The 12,500-nt window shown below is 42.9% G+C and overlaps 1 protein-coding gene and 1 long non-coding RNA gene across 3 annotated transcripts in view; one reads left to right on the plus strand and one right to left on the minus strand.

Moving 5' to 3' along the window:
• Positions 1-10,338, minus strand: part of LOC121694147 — an 11,663-nt gene extending 1,325 nt beyond the window's left edge. Inside the window, exons 1-2 of the long non-coding RNA XR_006025679.1 lie at positions 10,234-10,338; positions 660-663 (exon numbers count right to left, since the gene is read on the minus strand). This is a non-coding gene — a long non-coding RNA (uncharacterized LOC121694147). The remainder of the gene's footprint in view (positions 1-659; positions 664-10,233) is intronic.
• The window catches only part of LOC121694143 (Kv channel-interacting protein 1-like), a 55,649-nt gene that overhangs the window by 2,115 nt on the left and 41,034 nt on the right, over positions 1-12,500 (plus strand). The window lies entirely within an intron of this gene.

A 12,500-nucleotide genomic window follows, 5' to 3' on the forward strand; every position in this document is an offset into this window, starting at 1 on the left:
GGGATCTTTAGGTCTGAGTGTGAAATTGAGCGCTGGTTGTTTTATATTGTAGTGTGTGTGTGTGTGTGTGTGTGTGTAAAAGACAGAGAGACAGAAAGAGAAAGAGAGAGAGTGTGTGTGTGAGAGAGAGAGAGAAAGACAGAGAGTGTGTGTGTGCGCATGCGTGTGCATACATGTGTGTCTGTGTGTGTGTGTGTGTGCGCGTGTGCATACATGTGTGTCTGTGTGTGTGTGTGTGCATACATGTGTGTCTGTGTGCGCGTGTGCATACATGTGTGTCTGTGTGTGCGCGTGTGCATACATGTGTGTCTGTGTGTGTGTGTGTGTGCATACATGTGTGTCTGTGTGTGTGTGTGCATGCCTGTGTGTTTGAAAGAGAAAGAGCGAGAGAAAAAGGTGGAGCCTCATCATAACAGTGACAGTAATTCACATTAATGGCCTGCAATAACATTAGTACACAAACACACACACACACACACACACACACACACACACACACATACACACACACAGGCTCTCTCTTTTCTGTAGGGTCATTGGGTTTTACAGGAATTATTTTGACCTACTCAGGTACTCAGGAAATAAATGGAATGACTGAGCATGAATGGTATAAAGGAAGAGGACATTGTGTAATAGTATAAGTGTGTTTGTATAAACACACTGCTGATGTGTGTCACTAATCGACTAATAATGTCTACTGTATAGGGCCCATATGGACACGGGGCTGGAGACGTTTATATAGAGAGGGGGGGGGGGGGGAATCTGTGTGTGTGTGTGTGTGTGAGAGAGAGGGGGGGTGGAAGAGAGAAAGGAGAGAGAGAGACAGAGAGTGAGTGAGAGGAAGGAGAGAGAGACAGAGAAGGAGAGGGAGGAAGTGGAAAAGAGGAAGGAGAGTGAGTGAGGGAGGGAGAGGAAGAGTGGAAGGCGAGAGAGAGACAGAGAGTGAGTGAGAGGAAGGAGAGAGAGATAGAGAGACAGAGAGAGAGGGAGGTAGTGGAAAAGAGGAAGGAGAGAGAGTGAGTAAGTGAGGGAGAGAGAGGAAGAGAGGAAGGAGAGAGAGACAGAGAGTGAGTGAGGGAGGGAGAGGAAGAGAGGAAGGAGAGAGAGAGAGTGAGGGAGGAAGAGAGAGAGAGAGTGAGTGAGGGAGAGGAGGAGAGGAAGGAGAGAGAGTGGAGGAATAGATTGCTTTATGACTATGATTCATTATCTCATTTCACTGAGTCTTTTGTCAGAAAGGCCAAAGCAAACATAAAGCATGTCGACTCATGGCTTGCTTATCAGCTTTGCACTTCCAAGTACATTTAACACAGAAATATAGACTCTTTTCATAAACCACTACAATGAAATGCATGGCAATCCACAAGGATCCAAAGACCCTGATTGAAATATAACATGACATACTGCACTGCCACACCATTCACAGAAACCAAAGCACATACATAACAAATAGCTAAGCAAAAAAATAAAATCAAAAATACAAACACACACACTCATAATGTCTGTGGCCACACACAACCTTCAGATGCAAGCCTATGCAAAATGGAAGTCTCCTAATACCAAATGCATGCATGCACACACACACATACCAGGGTTTCCGTTGTCCGGAAATTGGCTAATAATCCCGTCCCCTAACGCAATCTGAATTTGAGAATAAGCCTTAATATGTAAGCCTATATCATACGTCCTCTGGCTATGTTTTTAAATGAACAGGCTCGTTTGAAAAGTAAGCTATTAAACAACATGCTGCATTTCAAATAGGAAGCGCACGCTTAAAACGTCCATGTTAAACAACGAACAAATGAGTGAGGCGGTTCAAACATGGCCAGGCCCAGGCAGACTAGCCTTAAGTTTTTTCAGAGGCCAGACGCGATGGATGATGATAAATTGGTAACGTCTGAAGCCTCAGATGTCCGGTCAACTCCACCACCACCAGATAAAAAGCAGAAGTGTCGGGCGTATCTGTCGGAATTAGTGACATTGGAAGTGGAGTTGCGGGGGGTGCGGCCGCTCCAAGACACTCCGTGTACACTGGACATGCAAAGTGTTCTTTACCCAAAGCATACAGTAGGCCTATGCGTTCTCTGTCTATGATCTGCAGGGTTAGGGCCTCCTCGACGAGGCGATTACTGGTCCGCGGATAATTTCTGGCACAATTAAACGGTATCATTGAACCGCGGCCGAAAGAAAAAGAAACTAAACATTTCCCAGAATAGGAAACATGTCTTAATTTATTGTTATCAAATAAAGAGGCATAGCATTAGGGGGTAGTGGTGTGAGCGCATTCTTGTGTGTGCGCATCTGTGTAAGTTAAACAGTCACCACTGGAGATAACGTGGTTAGCAGCAACAAACAACGTAGCCTTTTTAAAACAACGAACAAAACGGACTCTTGCAATCGACTCCTACGGGAAAGTCCATAGGAGTTGATTGCCAAGTGTGCTCTGGAAATTCACAATTTCACAATTTTCGTTTTTAAACGGCGACGAAATTGTGAATTTCCAGAGCACACTTGGCAATCGACTCCTACGGACTTTCCCCTAAAGATGGCAGCAAAGATGGCAACATTTCCGGAAAGGTACTGGCTTGATGAAATTCATTCTGGACTCTCTATCTGACCAAATAAAGACCTCGGGATACTTCGGTTTGGCTCTAGGGACCCTCTACTCACTACCACGTAAGTGCAATGTTGTTTGGAACTGTAGAAGAGGTATAAAAATAGCGTTTTGTAGCGGCAAAATAATATGCCCTTCTCACTTCCACACTAACGAGTTTTGACTAAAAACGGTAACATCGAACTTTCTCAAAACACATCCGAATGACATGATTCGGATGTCAACTCAACGTATGTACTCCCAATCATCCGTAAATTGATCTAAAGTGCATTTTACTCCGGATAATTCCTTTAAGAAGGGATAATAGGATATTTGACCGGCATATCATCAAAATGTCCGGCACCATTTTTTTCTACCGGAAACTCTGACACATACACAAGCATATGCTGACAGACAGACAGACAGACAGACACACACACACACAAAATACAAATACACACACACACACACACACACTCACACTCACACTCATTTCCTCTATGGCCCCTGGTGTAGCAGTGAGCATCAAATAGAGAGGGATCATACAAGCTCATAGAATGAGTAGTGCTTGCCTCCAGGCTCCACTAAACACACACACGAGATGCACATATATATGCATATGCAGCCTCACCACTTATCTCCTTTACTCTTTCTTTCTCTCTCACTCACACATCTTTCTCTTGCACTCAGTTGCATATGGAACAACATCCCCATCCCCCTTCTCCGAACACGCACACACACACACACACACACAAACATGCACACATACAAAGACCATTTCATGAGCTCGATTTCCTCGAGGTCAACGTTAGCTAATATTGCAGAGTTCCAACTTTGGATTTAATGCAGCAACCAGTCTCTGTCGCTCTTCCTTCTCCCGTGCGCATGCTTATGTCTATTTCCTTACAAGACAATGTGTAATCAGTCATCAATCCATTAGAATGTATGATATCCACCTCCATCCATGCAAGTCAAATCTTCCACAATTCCTGAAAGTCGTTGCCGGACCTTGGTCATAGATTTTGCCAAATATTGAAATTCAAAACTCAAACTCGTGAAAGACGATCAGCGTCAAACACCAAGATTCACACACATACACACACATTCACGCACACACACTTAAACAGAATGTACCTGCCAAATCACCAAAATGGGCAGAGGGAACAGATAGTGTAGTATCTGCTACTGGGAATATCAGATTAGAAACAGATAAATAGAATGATATTGTGTACGGTTGTGTTTTTAAGTGTGTGTTTGTGTGTGTGTGTGAGAGAGAGTGAGAGCGAGAGAGAGTGAGAGAGTGAGAGAGAGAGAGCAATTACAGAAAATGCCAAAAGTTTGTGTATGCATCCTATACAGGGAGAGAGAAAGAGAGAGAGAGAGAGAGAATGTGCTGTAATGTGTTGAATTACAGTATTTTTTATAGTGATAGTTTTTCAATTCCTCTTGTATTCATATAGCTGATTTGTTGGATAGACTGCAGTAGAATGCTCTATCATGTTTAAGATATATGCCAACACTGCCTCCCAGTGGTCACTTTTGGTTACAAGAAAACCTAAGATCTCACAGTCCTTTACTGCTCATATTTGTTTCTTGAAAATAAAATATATAAGCAATTAAGAATCTGTATTGAAGTCATAGGCTTACCATTGTATTTGACACACACAGGAAAGGTTGATAATTAAATGGTGGTGAGATAGGATTAGGAAAGAATGGCAGCCGACATGACCAGCAATCAACTGGAACACAATACAGATATGACACTTGTACGATATAAAGTTTCACAAACCCTTATTCAGGTGTCAAGCAGCACTGTGTTGGTCTAAAATGAGTTTAATGCTTGCAAGCTTGCAAACCAGCTTGTAACTACCAACAGCCAAGTTAGCACTGATAAAACATGCTAACTGGTGTTTTTGCTATATAGTGAAAGGTTTTCTTACAGTTTCATGTTGTATGTCATCCTGGACCACTCAACTATTCACAGTGCAAAGCCTAAATGGCTATTGTGACAGGCGTGTCTATCTGTTCTTTTCCGTGACCATCCAACCATCCAAATAAATGTGAAGATGATGCAAAAAAAATGTAAATCCATTCAAACATACCTCAGAGTTTTTGCTGCATGTTGCCCAAATGGTGCGTAGGGCTGCTGCATAATTCATCACACTTACAGTAGTTGTTCCTTTTACAGTCCAGACTTCACCACTAGAGGTCAGTACTAATTCAGCTATACCAGAGCCATACTCCACCGCAGTTCCACATTGTGACACCAGAGGGCAGTCCACAGCTATAAGCTTCCACTTCTCACTTCCTGCATGCCCACAAAACTGAATTGTATAGGGTATACCTATCATCAAATCAGTGTTTAATATATAACATCATGTCAGTATCTCAAAGCATTTTAAAGTGATGTATTGTTCAAGAATAAATTGTATGTATAGAGATGTGTTAAAATAGTTGTCTTTAGAGTCAGTTGAACCAACTTCTTTAGATGGCAATGGAAGCACAATCATTTGAGTTAATCAATTTTGTCATAGCCCTGGCCCCCCAACACAGAAATAACTAAACATTACTGTCATTGTCATATTATCATACAACCCTTAAGTGTATATCATGACTACTCTGTGGACATGTCTCACACACACACATGCACAAGTGCATGCGCGGGCACACACACACACACAGCGCTGGAGCGAGAGATAAAGAGACAGAAGAGTGAATGGAGAGAAAGAGAGAGCTGTAAAGTGCAGTGACAGCAGTTTGTCTGCCTGTGGGGTGTCACTTGCTCTGCCTTTGATGGTAAAATGATAACTCATCAGAATTCACGCCCACGGACACGAGCCCTCTCTCCTGCGGGAGCATGGCTGCCTCTCCCGCTCCTGTCAATCATCCCCTCACCGCCTGCGTCTTGTCTTTGCTTTTGTTTTCCAGACAAAGTGCCTGCCTGTATAACTTACCTGTCTGTCTCTTTGTGTGTCTGACAGCCTTCCTGACTGAGTATCTGTCTTTATGTGTGTGTATATATGCACAGTATATATGTTCACTATATATATATATATATATATGATTCTCCCGCAAGCCATGAGAACTGGCATGAGCTGTGGCGGTGCCCTCTCATCTCCCTGGCACACGGGCACAGGCGGCTCTGACAGATGGTGCCGTGGCACAAGCTCTGTGCTTTCAACTTTTCCCGACACTCGACACGGACACACTCTCTCACATCACCGTCCATTAATCTGCCATGTGTCACCTGTGAGTGGCACCTGTGAGTGGTAAGTGGGGTGAGACCCGTGCTGGGGCTCCTGACACTTGGGGACAGTGTAAGCACTTTGGACGTGACCAGACAGCCCAACACTATGGGGATGTCAGTCTGTCCGTCAATCGGTAAATCAGGCAAGCCCCTTATCTGACCTGTGTCTGGATAAATACCCGATCACCATTTACATGTGCTTAATGACATTTTCCCCATATTGTCTGCATTGCAATCAGGAGTGTTAGAGTCTTTACTCAACTACACATGACTCATTGCTTTTTTGAAAATAATGCATGCATTACTTTACTTATTTCCTCCTTGTGGAGCGTAATTTGTTACACTACTCATTACATTACTTGTGCCTGATTTGTTGTCATCTGAGATGCATTGTTGCGGCAGTTGTGGCAGTTAACAATGGCCTAAAGTAAACCTCACACTTGCTCACATATCAGCAGCGAATAGGAAGTGAATAAAGTCTGGTCTGGTCACTCATGATCAGTATTTGTTTACAAGCTTGCATGGTAATGGGCGTAGAACTTTTGTTCGTGTTTGGCTGGACCAATTTCAATCACATTGATCAGAGATTCCTAACCTCATCCTGCAATCCGGTTGTCCATTCGGACTACCCATAACTTGTGAAATGACTTCACTTCCTCCTAATACCGAGCTATCTGCATTTTATGTTCATCACAGCACAATGAGTCAGAGAGCATGGTATTCACTGCGAGTAACGTAGCATTGTCTAGCGTTTGTTTATAGCAACACAGCAGCATTGCTAGCCACTTTTACCAACACCAACGGATAAACAACGCATTCCACGATAATGCACGAACAACAAGACAACATAACACATACCCTTGAGGCATTGGAATGTCTACGAGTAATTGAAATGGACATTCACATTTGCTAAGCAGTAAAAAGAAGAGTAAAATAGCACAGCTACTTAACACAAACACAGGGCACAGCCATCTTTGTTTTCAAGTCGTAAGAACTCTCTGCTGAACTTGGGGGGTCCTCTGGCTTGTACGAGATTGCTTCTTGTCAGACAACTTGAAATGGGTGTGTTGTTATGTAATTTTGTGTAACTTTGGGTTTTCAGACAACTTACTACTGGTAAAATGACAACCGGATTGCAGGATTGCTTCCTACTTTGCCTAAACTTTAAAAACTGACAATGACCAGCAAGTCAAAAAAGGTACCAAGGTGACCAAGTAAGGAAGGTCAGAATCTCCTCCTCTCTCTGACGTTTCCTCATGGTGTTGGTAGGGCTGCTAGTGGATGGGCCCGACGACAATGTGCTGCTAGTGGAAAGGACAGGCGATGGTGTACTACTGGATGGTCCAGGTGACGGAGGGTTGGTGGTGGGCATGTCTAGTTCATTGACCAGGGGCGTTGCACCCACCGCGTCAGGCCTGCACACCCCCTGGCATGTTCCCACAACAGGGAACACCACGTCGTGCTGGTCTCCCAGGATGTTATCCATTTCAGCGTAAAACTGAAATTGCGCCGGTCCCTTCCCCGTAGCAGCAGGGTCTTGTAACCAAAGATCCTTGATTACTAGCAAGATAGAGCAACGTAATTCGTTACTATGGGAGCAAAATGGGACAGTTCCGGTCTGCATAAGTGGGAGTGTCACCTTACGTCACTAAATAAACTTTCTCTCTTAATAAGCAATAAGAACAGATAAACATAATTGTGTTCACAATATCATTGTCTATAATCATGTATGATACCAATGAATCATTCTTTAGGACATTATATAAATAATTTAATTAGTCATGTGTACCGAGCTAGCTAGCTAGCTAACGCTAGCTTAAAACGCCATACAAGTGGATGGGAGTAGCTATGGCAATACAGATATGCGCTAACAAGTGACTAGTAGTTGAAGGACTTCGCTTAAACTTAATATACTGTTCCAAATTCGCTTGAGTATAAACTATCCACTTTAACTAATGTCAGTAATGTTATTCAGCTAGTTGTCATTTCAAAGAAATTACACTTCTCCGTTTAAAATGTTACCTTAGCTAAGAGGCTAGCTAGCATGCTAACAACTGGACAGTAACTGGCAGCAGCATGGTCTGATATTAAGTTATTTTATTACAAATCCGAACACTAAAAAATTACACTTTTAGGCTTGACATGATCCCAAACACTTACAGATTATGACAAAATGTTCCAAAAAACCCTCAACAAATCCAGAAAGATATAATGACCAATTTATTGGTAAAATTCCACAAGTCTCCATTGACATTAGTGCAGCGAGGGTTTACTCTGGTCTGCATAAAGGGGGATTTTCCCCCCTCCCCCTTGCAATAATCGAACGCGGAAATTGTCGAACGTTTGCGCCTCTCGCTCCGCTTTAACCCTCTCTGTTGTAACCGTCCACCAATGTGGCCCACTTCCTGGACACCCTCTCTGGGAGGAAGAGCTGTTTAAAATGGCTGGTGAGCTTGGATGCCATGTCCTCCCAAAGCGCCTTCTTTTATTTCTTCCCTATTTTAAGGCAGCTGCTCAGCTCTTTGAGGGACCTTGGTGACCCTGTCCCTCCACCTCAATGTGTTCCTGTATCAAGTCAATGATGAACAGGGTCTGATCCCTGGAGAAGGCCTCATGTGCCGGCAAGGGTGCAGGTAATGGTGGAGCTGGTGATGGTGCAAAAAAAGAAACATGTGTTAGTACGCACAATATTCTCGGTAGTTTTTACAGGTGCAATGATAATGTTCAATCGTAACAATGCCTATTGATGCCTTGCCTGTTTGGCCAACATCCACAAGTTGGACTACAATGTTGAGAGCCTTGTCCAGAAAATATGTGGTGGGGTCTTCAGCTCGCAAATACAGGGGACCAGGGAAGTGCCGGGTTCTACCTGTATCAAAGAACATGTTCATATTCTTGTCCATGTGCACTGAAAAACAAACACATTTACACAGGTTACATCATATAAGATAACTTAGATTTCTCAGACAGTATATACTATGAATGTTTTCAAAGGCAAATGTAGACTAGACCAACTTGACTAGACTAAACATTTGAAACATTTCACACACCAGAGTACTGACCATAACTTGTTTTGCAGACACTTTTTGTTTCCATTGCTCCCAAGAGTGGGGGATGCTACCTATTGCATGCTATAAACAACACAATCACCCACAAAATGTACTTTTCTACTCGCACTAGTCTAGTCTACTCTACCATTTGTTTTTAACAACACAGCAACATTGCTAGCAATACAGCAACATTGCTAGCCACTTTTACCAACACCAACGGATAAACAACACATTCCACAAACAACAAGAGAACATTACACATACATGAGACATTGCAATGTGTACGAGTAATTGAAATGGACATTCACATTTGCTAAGCAGTAAAAAGAGTAAAATAGCACAGCTACTTACCGCAAACACAGGGCGCAACCATCTTTGTTTTTCAACTCGTAAGAACTCTCTGCCGAACTTGGGGGTCCTTTTTTTTGTACGAGATCGCTTCTCGTCAGACGACTTGAAATGGGCGTGTCGTTGTGTAATTTTGCATAACATCCGGGTTTTCGGACCACTTACTACTGGTAAGATAACAACAGGAACATAGGTTGAGTCAGAGAGCATGGTATTCACCTTGAGTAATGTAGCGTTGTCTAGCGTTTGTTCTTAGCAACACGGCAACATTACTAGCCACTTTTACCAACGCCAACGGATAAACAGCACATTCCATGATATTTCACAAACAAAAAGACATGGTAACATATACCTTTGAAGCATTGGAATGTGTATGAGTTACTGAAATGGACATTCATATTTGCTAAGCAGTAAAAAGAAGAGTAAAATAGCACAGCTACTTAACACAAACACAGGGCGCAGCCATCTTTGTTTTCAAGTCGTAATAACAGGAAAAAACTCAATTCAAAGTTTGCCGTCTTACGTGTTCATGGGCACAGGAAAAACCCCTTTCCCAGTGAAAAAAATCATCATTCACGTCACTTCATGTGGGAATAAGAGGTGGGAAACTGGGGCTAGGTTTTGCTAACGGAGTTGCCCAGTTGAAGGCTCGTCACTTTTGTAGTCCATGTGGCCTTTCGTTCAACTGGGCACACATTCCAACGGCAAAGCACATGAACAGTCGCAGTGGGAAAAACAATGTAATCAAAGGGGCGGTCCCTGATATTCCCAGGTAGCCTGAACGCAGCAATAAAGTACCGAAGGTTACCCTGACGTTGTCATACTCTAGTCAGAATTTGAGTCTGATACTACAGTACTCCATTGGGACGTGACTATGAGGTGTGTTACAGATAGATAGATAGATAGATAGATAGATAGTGGCCAATCAGATTTCAAACAAATGAGGGAACAACATGTCACAATGCAAAAACGCTGTTTTCCCTTAATGAAAGTGAAACCGGAGTTTTCCCACATATCCACTTTGGCTTTTCAGAAGTTTTCAGAAATAATTGTTTTCAGTGATAAAAACCTCCGTTTTCGTGTAAATGAAAGGTAAAATCGCATGTAAATAATATGCATTTTCCCCATCCACAGCGTTTTTGTTGCAAACAAAATCAACCGAAGCGTGCTCAGATGATGTGATAGACGAGGCACTGTTGCTCATTTATCCTTCATCGTACAAATCCCAATTTGATTGGTCCGAACAGCTCTGGTTCGAGCATAGTTGCTCCACAGTGGACCAAGTCCAGACCGAACTTCCCGACCTCAAATGGTCTGTTAGTCCAACAATCAATCAGTGTGAGAGAGAATGCGGGGTGCTTTACAACTGTCTGAGTAGCCTGAGTCTGAGTGTCTGTCCTGCATTCTGAGAGGAGGGCTGTGGGCCGCGACGTGAGCAGCGGTGGCCTCGGAGTTTATGACAGCTTCATTAAAGCGTGGAGGCAGGCGAGTTCACACCGCCGCGAGGCCAGCACCACACTGTCCCCTCCGATCACCGCACGGCTCGCCACCTCTGCCGCTGCCACCCTCACCACCACCACCACTGGCACTGCAACCTCGCGCTTACACCTCTGGAACATTCCGCTGCCAATGTTAACGAAGTGACAGCATTATTTAGAGGAATTTTAGAAGTGCTTTTTATAGTGTATGCTCAAGGTATGTTTGGTATTACAGAGTGTGAGAATATTTCAGAATAATTCATGTCTGACTATTGAGGACACTTCATTTTGCTGCTGTTTTGGCATATACAGGAATTCAGCTAAAGTGTGTAGTGTTCATTTGAGGAAAGAATTTGGATTAAATTATCTTTATCCAAATCTACCTACTGCATAATTCATGCTGGATTCACAGCTCTTACAAAACAGGGGACCTTGGAACTATAAAGGGGCTCAGGCCTACTTAGCATGCTAGCATTGGGGAATTTAAATTAAGTTCTCCAAGGCCTTCTGTTCATACCTTCAAACACACAACAACCTTGCCAGAAAAAAACTGGCATGCAGTCCCTATGTCAGTTTTTCACATAGATCTCTGTTTCTCGAGATCACGAGTACTGTCGGTAAAAAAAAAAGAAAAGAAAAGAATTGGTGCTACCTAACTTGAGTTGCTGCAGCCAACAGCTAGAGGGAATGCATGTGGTGCACATGTATCAGATTTGCGAAGGCCATGATTTGAACCAGTTTCCTGTTGGCCACTGTTTGGATTGTGAAGCCTCAAGATAGACATGATGTTGTGGACTTGTAGTGGACTTGTTGTCAGCGATTCATAATGTTCCAACTTCACCACTAAACTTTGCAAACCGATAATAAACTGCATTGGCAATATATTGGAACAATGCAATTACCTACATCAATTTTCATATTCTTCCTGCTGCAATTCTTTGATGTTTGCTGGCCTCCTTGTTGTTTCATTTAAGCCTACCACTCATTTAGCGTCATTTATGATTTGAAAACTGTAATGTCATCCCCTCTGGTTGCTGATTGCTTCCCTCATAATGGTGGCTGAGGGAAGCATTGATACATTTAGTGTTCCTCAGCTAAGTTAGGCTACAAGCAGGCAGGCAGTGCCAGGCTACAGAAATTAGTTAATTTCAATCAAGCATATTTGTTGTTGGTGATCCAAAATGAGACAAATGGTGCGACAGTAACCCACACAGCCAAATAACATTAAATTACAGCCTTCCAGGGACCCACAAAACATGACAAAAAGGTAGAGTAAAGTAAGAATATTTATATAGCGCAATGTCAAAACAACATGGGAGACAACATGGGAGATGAGAGACAGCTGTCAGCCTCATGCTAAGGGTTGTCATAGGAACAGGGCATGAAATGGACTGATGGGCTGGTAAGTAAGGCTGGTAGAGATTGAGTTCAACTTGACGGTCAGTAACCGTCCTTAGTACCTAGACCTGCCCTGTAGTGGAAAGTAATGAAATAGTTTCAGGTTTTTCTCTGAAATTGTATTTTCTCATATCAAGGTTTCTGCCTTGTTTTTGTATCAGCTCGGCCTTACTCTAACACTGTTGGTTCAGAGGCACTTGAGATTGACTGACCATAGCAGGGGTCTAAATGTCACCAAATCTAAAGGTATTCTTTCAACGTGCAGGAAACCCTGAGGCAAGGTGAGAGATGTGTTGAATCATTTATACACCATGGGTAAATATTTCAGTTTGGATCAAATATGAATTACAGTGGTCACAACCGATCCGAGGTATTTCTCCACGTCTTAC

The sequence above is a fragment of the Alosa sapidissima genome, chromosome 20, assembly GCF_018492685.1.
Source record: "Alosa sapidissima isolate fAloSap1 chromosome 20, fAloSap1.pri, whole genome shotgun sequence".
Lineage (NCBI taxonomy): Eukaryota > Metazoa > Chordata > Actinopteri > Clupeiformes > Clupeidae > Alosa > Alosa sapidissima.